This window comes from Pteropus vampyrus, unplaced genomic scaffold (genome assembly GCF_000151845.1).
Source record: "Pteropus vampyrus isolate Shadow unplaced genomic scaffold, Pvam_2.0 Scaffold803, whole genome shotgun sequence".
Lineage (NCBI taxonomy): Eukaryota > Metazoa > Chordata > Mammalia > Chiroptera > Pteropodidae > Pteropus > Pteropus vampyrus.
Window position 1 is genome coordinate 6,515 of NW_011889584.1, and position 14,438 is coordinate 20,952.

Consider the following 14,438-nt stretch of genomic DNA (forward strand, 5'->3'; position numbering starts at 1 on the left):
GCATAATGAATAATTATTAGCTGATTAAATATCTGTTTGAATACTGATGTTTATTAGAGATAACTACACAGTCATATGGATATATAGATATTTTCAAAAGCAATGAAAAATCTCTCACAAGCAAAGGCTTGAAAGATGTAAAAAAAAAGAGTAGTGTTGCAGGTGATATGAAGTTAGAATCGGAGCTCGTTCTACCATGCAAACAGTTTTGGAGGACCATATATATTTCCTACTTAACAGCATTCCTTCCTGATGATCTCATTACTACTGTTTCACGGCTGCATAATGAATTAGGTTGACAAACTAATTGCTCCCTCATAGCCATCAATCAGTCCCAAGGGCTTAAGGGAGCTTCCAAGGGAGCAATCCAGGGAAAGTGAGTGTGTACAGGTCTTGATTATACAAATCCTCTGAGACTCAATTCTTTATAAGTAGGAGAACCGAAGCTCCTTTGGCTCGAACACTCTGTTCTACTGAGAAACAGTACTAGCTCTGCAAATTTGGTCTTACTAAAATACTTTCGAAAACCTGACTGTATTCTCAGATGGACTGTGAGTGTTTAAACTGCTGCTGTGTCTCGTTGTTAGCCTCTATTCCTCATTCACTAACAAGTCCACACACAGGGACCTTCCCGGTTCTTGCAGACATTTTTTTTCCCTGAAATGGACTTTAAAAAATCAAATAGAATTATATAATCATACATTATCATGATATCTGATCATAGGCAAGGACCAAAGACCTCTGAGAACCTTTGCTGACCAGAAAGAGATGATCCAGAGCTCAGAAATTTGCATGGCTCAAAGATAGTATTCAGGTGTGGCTAGAGTTAGTAACAAGCAGCAGGATGTCAGCAGCATTTCTCCCCTAGAATATCACTGTTTCTTTGCCATCTTTACTTTTGCTCAGGTCTAGGGTGGCACATGAGTTACTCATTTTGGCTTGGTCATTCTTTTTAAATACGTTTTTAAGTGGCGCTTGCCACAGCTTATGATTGGAATCTCCATAATGAATGTGGCTCTGTAACTTAAAAGCTCCTATATTGGAGTCAATGTTAAGGTATAGTGTCAAAGGTGTGGGATCAGCCTGTTGTTTGATTTCTAAAACTAAGTTAGATACTCACAAGTGTGCTCTGAAGTCAAGACTGGAAATGACCAGGAAGAAGTAAGACAAAAACACTTTTCCTACCTTAGTAGAAGATGATGATGTGAACCCATCCAGAATGGTGTCATTGCCTAGCAGTGGAACAGGCTGTCTTAAAAAGCAGAGGCAAACAGAGAGCAGTTTCCTAATGATTGAGGGCATGGACAATGGCATGAAATAGGTTTTAGTCTTAGCTCTGTCACATACTAGCTCTGTAAATCTGGGCAACTTGCTTAATACTTCTAAGCTTCAGTTTCCTGCTCTGTAGATGGAAATCACAGTGATAGTTTCTTCCTATAGGGTTATTTTTTTAAAATGAATCATATTTTTAAAGCGTTAAGCCCAGTCCTTGGAAGATAGTTAAGATTCATTAAATGGCATGTTTATATTCATGAACCTATTTTTATTATTGTTAATTATCATTATGTGAGTTATGAAAGATTTTTGTCTTTCTGCTCAATGGGTCACTATTTCTTTCTTCATCACAGTAACATGAATTTGATGCTTTCCTTGCTGCTAATATTTCTTTTGCTTAACATTTCAGAGTTGCCTCAAGTTCACTTAGAAAATGTTAAAAGGACCAGAATAACCAGAGCGTCATCTCTTGATGGAGTTGGGGATATCGGACCTCCCAAATCTGGAAAAAAAAATGTAATCTGAAGAGAACATAATCTAAGTCTATTCAATAATATTATTTAACACAACATATTTACAAATAGTACCAGCATTAAAGGAAGGCACTTAAAGAAATAAGTTTAAGATACATAAAAGAAACATTTTTCATTAGGATTTATGTTTTTGCTCAATATTTTTACAGACATTTCATAAACTTTACTATGATACCAGGGTATTTTTGTTTTTGATGTTATAATAATTATAATTTTCATTTTGTAGGTAAGGAGAGTATATCTATGAAAAATGTATAAATTATTTTAACTAGTATAACTAATAAATGGCGAAACCAGGATTTAACTTGTGTTCTGATTTCTAATGCAATTTCTTTTCCTGACATTTTTCAGAGGGTAGTAAAAAGTGGGAATTTGCTACTCGATGATATTGTGAGAGGTCAAAATATAAATATGCCTAAAGAAAATAAATCCATAAATTAAACAACTGTAAAACGTCTCTTAACATGAGAATGTTTTGAATATATTTTTAAACTTCTGATCTTGTCACAGAGGACAACCATCTGCCTCCACAAAACATTTTTTCCAAGAGTTGAATAGACTGCGGTTCTGAAATAAGCATTTCTTATCACCTGATATTTTTATATAGATTGCGCCTCTCATAAGAAGGCTGGTTGTTACTTGTTAAAAACAGTCAAAGCACTCATCAGCAAAAAGCTTGATAATTTAATATTGGTGTTCAGATTTTTGTGTCTTGGGTCCCTTTTCAAGGTCTCACTTTCTCACAGCTATGAGAAATGTCTCAGTGGTGGCCGAGGTTATCCTCCTGGGCATCCCACATGCAGAGGATCTGGAGACCATGCTCTTTGTCTTGTTTTTGTCCTTCTCCATCTTCATCTTTATGGGAAACCTGCTCATCCTAATGTCAAGTGTCTCCTCCACTCAACTTCATACTCCCATGTACTTCTTCCTGTGTAAACTGTCTATGTGTGATATATTTTTCCTTCTGTGAGTTCCCCCAAGATGCTCTTCTACCTCTCAGGGAATAGCTGAGCCATTTCCTATGCAGGCTGTGCATCCCAGCTCTTTTTCTACCATTTCCTGAGCTGTACTGAGTGTTTCCTGTACACAGTGATGGCCTACGGCCGCTTTGTTGCCATATGTTACCCTCTATGCTACACAATAATCATGAGGCACAAAGTGTGTGCCATTCTAGCCCTGGGAACCTCACTTTTTGGCTGTATTCAGGCCACCTTTCTAACCACTCTCACCTTCCAGTTTCCCTACTGTGGCCCCAAGGAAGTGGACTATTTCTTCCAGAGATGCCGAAGCTGGCTTGTGCAGATACGTCCACCCTGGAGACGGTGGGGTTCATCGGTGTGGGCCTCATGCCCCTCAGCTGCTTCCTTCTCATCCTCACCTCCTGCAGTTGCATTGTCTATTCCATCCTGCAGATTCTCTCTGCAGAAGGCCGACATCGTGCCTTCTCCACCTGCAGTGCCCACCTCACTGCTATTCTACTTTTCTACATGCCAGTGGTCCTCATCTACCAAAGGCCCGCCTCAAGTCCCTGACTGGATGCCACTGTTAAGGTCCTGAATGATCTGATCACTGCCATGCTGAACCCCTTTATCTACAGCCTCAGGAATAAGGTGGTAAAATTATCTCTGAGGAAAGTCTTACATCACCTGGGCTTCTTTCCTGAAGAGTTGTAGAGAGAGAAAAGCAACTAACACTTCAACTGCACTTCATAGCTTGAAAGATATTTTGATATGATTTTCAGAATTTTTTTTTAATTTGAGAGTACATGTATACTATGATTATCTTCATTTTACAGTGCGAGGGCTAAGATTCATAAAGTTAAAGTGACTTGTTGAAGAATACTTGGGAGTGATGACAGAATGAAGAATCTGGGGCTGGTTTTCTGACTCTGGAAACTGTGCTTTCTTAAAGATATCATACTGCTGATGTTGTGTTTGCCCAGGAGGCAGAAGAACCTAGACCTTCTGCTATACAATCTCTATTTTCTTCAACCTCTTATATCTTCTTCTCTTCCCCCCTCACCCTGACACATGGACAAATTGATTGTCTCCTCAAATACCTGAATTGGATAAACCTTAATTTTATAGGTATAGATGTTGTTGGAAAAAATGGGAAAGGTTCACCCATATGGCTTTAAGTAGTACCCTTAAAGAACATAAAGAAGTTGTGTAAAGAGAAGGACTTCTGGCTGAGACCTGAGGCAGGTCTTTTATGAGTGGAGCAGAGGTATTGGTGTACTGAATCTCCTAAAAACCCTGTGTGTCGGGCTTTGACTTGGAAGTAGACCCTGACTGTAGACATGTGACATGTGACATGTAAATGAGAATGTGGAAAAGGCAGATCGGGGAATCCATGGAGGGGTGACTGTGCTCCAATACCATATTGGAAAATCTGGACTTGGCTTTATATTGCTCTGTACAACCAGGGGACAATTCTGGGTCCAAGCTGCCATTGTTTTGTGTCTTTGGCTTCTCCATTTAACCAAAAGTGTTTGACTTTTTCCTACATTCATTTTTTTCTTGCTTCTTTTATATTTTTTTTCTTTTTTCTTTTTTTTTTATGGCCGAAGTATGCTAAGAATGAAAATATGTGCTATTTCAATACAGTGAGCTATTGTTTTCATGACTGAATTCATTGAGAATCTTATCACGCTTGGAGTATATAGTTGCTATGAAGTTTATTCTAACAGTAAAGTAGAGAGGGAAGGACACTGGGAAGAGGATGATGGAAAAGGAGAGGACGGAGGCATAAACCTTTTTTCTCTCTCCTATCTATATTTCTCAGAATCAGAGAGCAGCCAAGGAACCTGCAAGACCAAATCAGCTCTACTTTGTCTTTGCTTCCAGCCACTGTGGTGAGCCAGCACATACTCGTGCTGTGGAAACAAACTCTTGTCTAGTCACTTGCCTTAAGTGCCCCCAAACACTCTCAGTACAGATTCCCTTGTTCTCATTAAACAAGAGCTTAAAGGAGAAGCTGAAAATACATCTCAAATTATTTCAAATTTGGTATATCCCTTCTTAAGTCTCTCTGAGTGTATTTGAAGACCTCTCCCCATTCCTCAATTTCTTGGTTGTAGGCACATGGTCAAAAAAGAACAGTTTATAAGAATAAAACATATGATCCAATTTCCTTTCATTTTTACTCATACAGATGTCATTTGATGAATAATTTTGTGCTAGGGGTGGGAAATACAAAGATGAAGAAGACATTATCCTACTGGAATGAGTCATAGTGGAGTAAATAAACAGATATGCAACTAACTATAACATCCCATGATAAATAAAGGTATGAAATACAGCAGAAAATGTGGAGTACATTTTTTCTGGGGCTCTGGAGGGATCTCACAGAGGAGCTGTTGAAGGCTGAATGTTTTTGTTTCTCTCTTCCCCTCCCCACCCCAATAAAAATTAGCCGAGAAATGTTTTATAAGGAGAAGCAACATATTTCTCAATCTTTTGTTTTTTGGGGGTGGTAAGGATGTGAGATAATTTTTTGAGTGGGTATCTCAACTATTTGCCATCTATGAGTGAATGTACTTGTAGGAAAAATAAAATTCATTTGACCTGTTTTCAGTGTTGTTCTTGCAGCTCAGCAATTTATTCTTGAATTGGAGCTATACCTTGCACAGCTCTATATCTTCTTAAGCAAACTGACCTTTCTGCTTGTGTCCAGGTTTCTGAGTGACGTGGGCACTCTCCTGTCTCCAGATAGTGCCTGAGCTCTCTTTCCACCTATGCAGCAGCCCAGACGGTCAGGCCTGGGCTGAGGTGTGGAGGTCTAGGTTGGGTTTGATGGTGAAATGAGACTTGTTTGTGTTCTAGAATTGGATAATGTAAGAAGGATTTGAAAGAAAAAAAAAGTCAATGGGAGAAATCCCAAACCATGTAGATCATCTATCTAGCAGAATGTTTAATCCACAGGGGTGTACCATAGACAGAGACTCAAGTCCCCCATGCAGGGAAGCCAGAGAGCAAGAATAGTGAAGCAGAAGTTCAAAGTATGTTTTGAGCAGACTGGGCTACAGCAGCAGCATTTCCTGAGACACTGGATTCAAGCATGGTCTAGGCGTGGCATCCAGCACCTGACCCCAGGTAGATCCTAGTTTCCTGAAAGGCTCCTCTGTTCACTTCAACATTTTGTGCAACATACCTTTGTAGCTTTAATCACTCTTTCTCTTTGCTCCTCCCTAAATTTTTACATAACCAATGCCTGTTCTGAATTCCACCTTTGTTTTTTGTTTTGCCTACAGCTTCCAGAGAGAGAAACTATGGTGTGGACATCTACAGTGGAAACCTGTGATATGGACATTGAAAGTGGAGCTGAGATGATGCCTGCTCACACGGCATTGGGTGATTGTGGACAGAAGTTTTCAAAGGAGTGTTCACAGTAGATGTCTATTCTGTTTATTCCTTGCTGTCCCTGGCACCCTGCTGATTTGTTAACAAAATGTTGGCTATGCCATCCTAAGTCTTGTACCACCCATGGTCATATTGACCTACACATACACCCTATTTCTTACTTTAGTTTCATTCCTAATTGTACTTTCAGTATGACTCCAAACATCCACATCATTAGCTATTGTGTTTATCTTACCACTCTAACCAGCACTTACCATAATTCTGCTTTGCCCCCGTGCCACTGTTTAGATAAATGTGACTCTCGATTGTGTCAGGGGCACTGTTGATGAACAAAAATAGTTTTCTGGCTCCAATAACTTAACACAGGCCAAAGTTTACTTAATTTTTATACAAGGTTGTTCTAATGCTGCCCCACGGCTCAATAATATCCAATGACAGATTAACCAAAATATCAATAAGTTTATCTTTGTCTGTAGAGGAGAAGATCATCATGGGCCCTTCAGTGCTTAAGGAAATGGGTCATGTAGGGACTATGTTCTTGAGAAATCTAGTCACTCCTTTATCTGGACATAGTTCTGAAGATGCCCGACATAGGGATAGTTACCTTAAACTTTTTTTCCAGAATCAACTGATCCATTTAGATGGAGACTCTTTTTGCCAAAATCCTCCAGCTATCACCTGGAAACCAAGAGGATGCCAAATGCTCTTTTCTTCCATGGTGTTACATTTCTGAAACACATAATTAGGAATCTCTCCATTATTTTAGGTAATATTCCTAGTGATGTTACAGCCTCCATTAAGCACGACTAAGGCTATTAATTTTTCAGCCAAAGTTATATTAGATAATAGAATTTCTCTAGACTATATATTAGCAGAACGAGGAGGGATAGGCACGGCAATTACTATATCTTGTTGTATATACATAAACACATTTCATGAAGTAGAAACCCATTTAGAAAGTATTAGAAAAGAAGGTACTTGGCTTCAACAAGTCCCTACAGAAGAACCAGGATTTAATCTGTTCAGTGTCCTTTTTAGTTGGTTGCCAGCATGAATAGGCTAGTTATTTGGAAAAAATATGGCAAGTTGGCTTAATAATTCTACTTCGCCATTTTTTTATTGTTATAATCTTTAAGTGTTGTACCTATTGCTTCTCTCAATTATGTAAATCCATAAACCAAGCCCCAGCTAACATATGCTTGCTCAACAGATTGAACTATGCACTTAATTAATATAAACCTCTTATTAAGTGGCCTACTTCTATTTTCAAAGCTGAATACTATTCCACTGTATGTATACACCATATTTTCTTTATTCATTCATCTTTCTATAGACATTCGGATTGTTTCCATATCTTGGCTATTGTGAATAGTGTTGCAGAGAATATGGGAGTGCAGATATCTCTTTAATCCTGAACTGGGATTGCTGGATCATAAGGTGATTAAAAGTCATTTTTAATTTTTTGAGAAACCTCCATACTGTTTGCCATGTATTCACTGTTACAGTCATTTACTCAAGAAATATCTAAAACAGGTCTCTAATGTGCACACCCTTATGTAGGCATTGCAATGCTGTGCACTGAGCAGAATACAGAAAAGCATATCTTTGCCTTGGAAGTAAACTTTATGAATGAACTGAAAAATCTGAAGAGAGAAATCTTTAAGCTGGTGATTTGAGCAGTAGAGTTGTCAGAAGAAAAGCATTATTAGAACTAAAGAGATATGAGGAAAGGTATGAAGGCAGAACTACACAGACAGTGTATTGGAAGTAGAATGACCACTCCATTTTAATCGAGGCCAAGAATGCATGTAGGGTAAGCTAAGAATGAATTCATAAAACTGTCAGAGTAAATCTTTTCACATTTTCAAAGATTTAGTTGCTCTTTTTTTAGAACTGAGTTTTAAAGTTATAAGAAGTTATTAAAGGATGTTGAATAGCAAAATGACATTATTAAGCCAATTTGTAAAAAAAAAAAAAAAGAAAGAACGAAAGAAAAAGAAAGAAAGAAAAATGAACCCAGAAGTGATACAAATTGAATCAGAGGTAAATGTGAGTTGGGAGACACAAGAAGACTTCATATAACATAGATAATATGAGATATAGAGTATAAGGAAGTAGTTCAAAATCATCACATTTTGGATCACATTTTGGATCTCAGGAACTAAGAGACTGTCATTATCATTAAAAAGCTGGGAGGATAATAACAGAAACAGATTGGGGGAATTTTGATGAATTCACTACATTTAATGTGAAAAATCAGGACATCACTCAACTAATTCTGGTACCAACTCTCATTTGTACCAACAGGCACATGAAAATGCAAGCCTAGATTACTCCACCATCACCACCACTGTGCAGACTTTTCTCTTCATAAGTAGATAAGTTCTTACTTTTATCAGACCTCTACTTACCATCATTTTCTCCAAAAAGCATTCACTGCTCTGCTATGGCTAAATTGATACTTCTCCCTGTACTTCCAGGTGGTTTTACCTCATTGTAGAATTTAACTAATTATATTGAATTTGCCTCTGCGTTTACTTTACTGTTTCTCCTTCCAGACTGTATGTTTCTTAAAGGAAGGAAGTGTTTTGTTCAAAGAACGTTTCAAAGTATTTATCACACCATAAAAACATTAAATTATTATGATACCAGTAGTTGTAGTGACAGCATGGTAGTTGGAGAGGACAGATTCAGCAAAATAAAGGGGAAAATCACCTTAGTAGAAGTGATTGTTGAAGTTATGTGACATAAATGAGATCATTACAAAGGGTAGAGAGAGAAAGACAAATGACAAGAGGAGGTTCGGATCACACTTACGTTGTATGGGACTATCACTACAGCCCAATGCAGAATCTGTCCCTTCATCTTCCTTTGCCTGTCAATCTTACAAGTGCAATTTCTCTCCTTCATGTACAACCTATCAGTTGGATGGTTGTCAGATCTATTTTAGATGCCCTATATTCGATATTATATTTGAGAGATGGAAAAAGACCCTTAATACAGGAACCGGTAACAACTATTACAAATTAAACCCAATAAGTAAATTATGTACTCACTAAATGTTGTTCCTAAATAGATAGTAGGATTGGTGGAAGTTATGTATAAATTATGTGCAGTTTGAAAATACTTATTTAATAGACATTGTTTTTATATCAAAGATTACAAAACTCTAAATTCTATGAAATTTTCTTTCTTCTTGGTACAAACAGAAGAATTAAAAGTATTTTAAGGGAACACAGCTTTGAAAAGGTTGTAAAACACTGACAAGATGGTAAACTCAGAAGGCCAGGGCCCTATATTTTCTTTATTTACCTTTTTATCTCAGAACCTAAAATACCAAGGTAACGTCACATAGTTATACATGGTGAGAAGAGCTGAATAGTTATTTTTGACTGAATAAAAGAATATTCTATATGCTAATTTAGTTTTTTCATTGCTCTTAATCTTATTCTCAAAATGTAATAATCGTTTTTATTTATCCCTATGCCTACCTATTTGGCCGAAGAACTCATTTTTTATCTAATATAGGGTAAGGATTCATAGTCATAAAATTCCAGGAATAACTAATATGCATCCTGGTTACATTTTGCCACAGTTCAGGCTCACTAAGGGGAAAGATATGATGAGTTATAACTATGGAATAAACATTAGACAATAAGAATATTTAAAAACATGATGAAGAAAAGAGCAAAAAAGAGTAGTGTGCTCTCTGATACTCAATCCTCAGCTGTATAATTTTTGTTTAGAATTCCCTCCCTAAGTGCATTTAATCTAATGAGTTCCTATGCTATTCCCAATTTCCGTGCATACAAAAGAAGATCTATAATTTCTCAGCAAAAAAAAAACAAAACAAATTCCACAAGATAAGTCTCCTTTGTGTCCGGAAGGAGATATCTTTTTGGATTTATTAAAAGTTTTTGTTTACACTGGAAATATTTGAGAGCTTATCTTTAAAAGATGCAGGATTACAGAGGTAATTTATTTTCCATTTCGACTTCCAAAGGGATTTTATCTTAAAGGAATTAAATTCAGATTGTAAAGAAAAAATAGAATTTTAATGTTTAAATGAAATGATTGTGAGAACTACTTTCGTTTTCTGCTTCCTAATGAGAATCTCTTTTGAAATTATTTTCTGTCCTGAATTCCTCCTTCATTTGCAACCCTTTTGCTCCCTTAAAATGGATACCAACTGAGATGGGGTGAATACTAAGGAGGTGAATACTAGACACTTCCTGTGTTCAGGCGGCTTAAGTCTGGAGTACTCTCACGATTAGCATTATTTCAAGATCTCTCAATCTGAAGGCCCAATATATATTTTTTTTCAGTACACCAGACATATGAAGACTCTCAGTTCTGGATCATGAGAGACTAGTGAAGTAAAGTGAATATCAACTTATTTTTTTATAGAGAAATATAGTTGCCATGCTATAGGACTTTAGGCTAAATTTGATACTAATAACATGACTCAGATAAATCAAATGACTTGCCAGGTTCACATGGCTAATAAGTAGTCCATCCAGACTTTGAGTTTCAATCATTCAGAACTCCTTTCATGATATAAAATACCCTTTTCCTACCCTTCCTGTTTCTTGGACCCCTTTTTCCATTTCTCTATTCTCATTAATTTGTAAAACTTCTCTTTTAAAAATAAGATTATAATGTTAAGTTTTAGAATGAATGTACATCAAGGGTAAGTATTCCTCTGAAACACAGTACTAAAGTACTGTTACACAAAAATACTACTTACAATACAATGAGAGCTATACATTAGTGCTGCAGTACTGCTTATGTGCACTGATGTCTACTGGGCATTGAGCTCATTCTAGGTTATACACTATAATATTTATACCTGAAATGTTTGAGGAAATGTGCATTTTATTTTACGGCATGCTGCTTATCTACTCTTGGATTTTTATTTTTAGCAAAAACAAATCTTCAATAATAATTTATTTAACAAAATAGAGGATCCCCTTGAAAACTTAATTTCCAAGCATGCACTGTAGGAAAAATGTCAGGACAGCGCACGCGCGTGTGCGTGTGTGTGTGTGTGTGTGAGAGAGAGAAAGACAGAGACAGAGAGAGACAGAGAGACAGAAAGAGAGAGTCACAGGCAATTCAAACTCATGATTAAATAAAGTAAGTCTTAAATTGTACAAAATTGATTTAATGTAAACAACATTTATTAAATATATCAATGAATTAGGACACATATACTGACAAGCAAAATTGCACAAACGTAGAATTATATAAGTATAATGATTTAGAAAAACTAAGTATCATTTCAGGAAAAATGTCCAAAATGAACTGTCACTGAGTTATACATATTATTAGTATGTGAACGAGACCCAATTTAGGCAGTTACAGTCCTACGTACAGGCTTCTTGCTTCTGCCTTCCTTTCCTCTCCTAATTCCTCTAAAAGCCCCTTGTTCCTTTTCATTCTGCTATTTTCGTGCAACAAAAGTGAAGCTGACTGCACCTCTAACTTTTCTAGTCATTCACCCCAACTGCTGAGCATTACAACTCTGTGCTCAGGAAGCCTCTGACCCCAGCTAAGTGTTCCTTCTAACCCTCGCTCAGCTTCAGTATCTACTATGAATTATTTTAAACCTTCCCCTTCCCCCTGAGCTTCCACCTGTATTACCATTACTAGCAGATGACAATTTTATCTTAATTTGATGGAGAAAAAGAATCTGGAGGTACTGAAAGTGGTAAGAAGGATGTCCTCCTCCTGTCCAAAGGTAACCCAGCCCCCAGGCTCTGACTTCCCTTGCCTCCGGGGTATGTTAGTCAATTCTCCCCTCACTCTCTAGGCTCAGCTTGGCCTTCTCTGCAGGCTACTTCCTCTTGGCTCATAAATATGCTCAATTATAGTCACTCAAAAGAACCTTCATACAGCTCTACTTCTTGTTCATCTTTTAAGATCTGCCCAAAAGAAACAAAAAAAGAAAGATCTGCCCAGTGTCTTTCTTTCTCCTTTAGCATTATTTTATTTTGTTGTATTTTTTAAAATAGACTTTTTTTTAAGAGCAGTTTTAGGTTCATGGCAAAGTTGAGTAGAAAGTAGAGCTCAACTGCGAACCGACACCTCCTCCTATACAAATGCAGAGCCTCCTCCACTATCAACGTGCCACACTAGCGTGGTGTATTTGTTACAGTTGATGAATCAGGATCGACACATCATTATCACCCCAAATTTATAATTGCATTAGAGTAATTATGTGTTATAATTCTATGGTTTTTGACAAGTTTATAATGATGTGAATCTACCATTGCAGTATCATACAAAGTAGCTTCATTGTCCTAAAAATCATCTGTGTTCCACCTATTTATCTCCACCTCTTCCCAAACCCTGGCAACTACTGATGTTTTTCCTGTCTCTATAGTTTGCCCATTCTAGATTGCCATATATTTGAAATCATACAGTATACAGCCTTTTCAGATTAGCTGCTTTCACTCGGTAGTATTTAAGGTTCTTCCACGTCTTTTAATGATACGATAGCTTATTTATTTGTAATGCTGAATAATATTCCATTGTTTGGATGTATCACAGTTTATCCATTCACTCATTGAAGGACATCTGGGTTTCTTCCAAGTTTTGGCAATTATAAATAAAGTTGCTACAAACATCTATGTACAGATTCTTGTGTGGATATAAGTGTTTAATTTCTTTGGGTAAATGCCAGGGAACAATCATATGGTAAGAGTCATTCAGTTTTGTATGAAACCACCAAATTGTCTTCTAACGTGAATATACCATTTTGTATTCACACCAACTGTGAATGAGAGTTCTTGTTGCTCTGCACCCTTGTCAGCATTTGGTGTTGTCAGTGTTTTGGATTTTAGCTGTTCTAATAGATGTGTGTCTTCTTGTTTTAATTCTCAATTCCCTGATATATGTTTAGTATATTTTCATATGCTTATTTGCCAACTGGTGAGGTGTCGGTTTGGATCATCTCCACCTCTTTTTTCTTTTTTTTAAATCAAGTTGTTCTTTTTCTTATTGTTAAGTTTTAAAATTTTTTTGTATGTTTTGGATGACAGTCCTTAATCACATATATCTTTTGCAAATATTTTCTTTCAGTCTGTGGCTCATCTTCTCATTCTCTTAACAGTCCCTTTCACAGAGAGAAGTTTTTAATATTAATGAGGTCTAATATATCAATTCTTTCTTTTAAAGATTGTGCCTTTTATGTCTTATATAAAAATATCATCTACAAACCCAAGGTCATGTAAATTTTCTCCTTTATTATCTTATAGTAGATTTAATTTGCATTCCTTTTTAAAATTTTTCCTATTTTTAAAACTAATATATGACCATTGTAGAAAATATAAAAATACTACAAACTGTAAAAATTATTCTCAGTATTTTTAGACTCGTGTAAAGCTGTAGATTTAAAAAATGCACATATGTATATGTGTGTATGTATGTGTGTACATTAATATGTGCATATACATACTTTCACATACATATATAATATACATTTTGAAAAAATTATATTTGTGCATGTTAACAAATGTACTATATACATAAAAAAACATTTTTCATTATAATATTTTCTACAACATAAATCATGAGGTCTACACAGTATCTAACTGAATGCTTCTACCACAATGTTCAATCAATTGCCTATTGAGCACTTATAATGTTTCTCATTTTTAACAATTAAAACAGCACTGAAATGAACACCCACATGTGTTGTAATTTTTTTTACGCCTATAGCACCTGGTTTTCCTAAGTGGTCTTCCATCTAAGTACTAACCATACCCAATCCTGCTTAACTTGTAATTGTTTAATTTAAAAATGTTTTAATGTTCCAGAAAATAACTCAACTAACATCACCATCTCTTTCATACATTTTAGACTTAATTGTTATAATTAAGAAATAAAAGAAAAAATAATCAATGTAATTGCTTGCAATTTAATTATATTTCATTTATTTTGCAACTGCACCCTTAAAAACCCTAGGAAATATTGGGAGGGAAAGAGATAAAATTTTCAGCTATCAAATAATATTAAATTAAAAATGCCTTCCTTTAATTTTTCCCCTTGATAACATATTTCCCAAAAATGAAATGGTTACTATATCCTAAGACCCATGAAAAATTAAAAAAAACTTCTACAATAGGAAAAGAAGGCTGGTTAAAATATGAGTTCTATGTAGGTAGATATTAAAATGTCTATCAATAAACAAAAACCATCAGTTGACTTGAAGTGAATTTCATGAGCACATAGTTGTGCTTCTGGTCATTGGAAGTCCTACACAAAT

The 14,438-nt window shown here is 36.1% G+C and overlaps 1 pseudogene; it reads left to right on the plus strand.

Moving 5' to 3' along the window:
• Positions 1-1,688: 1,688 nt before the first annotated feature.
• Positions 1,689-7,503, plus strand: LOC105309619 (annotated as a pseudogene).
• The last annotated feature ends 6,935 nt before the right edge of the window (positions 7,504-14,438 follow it).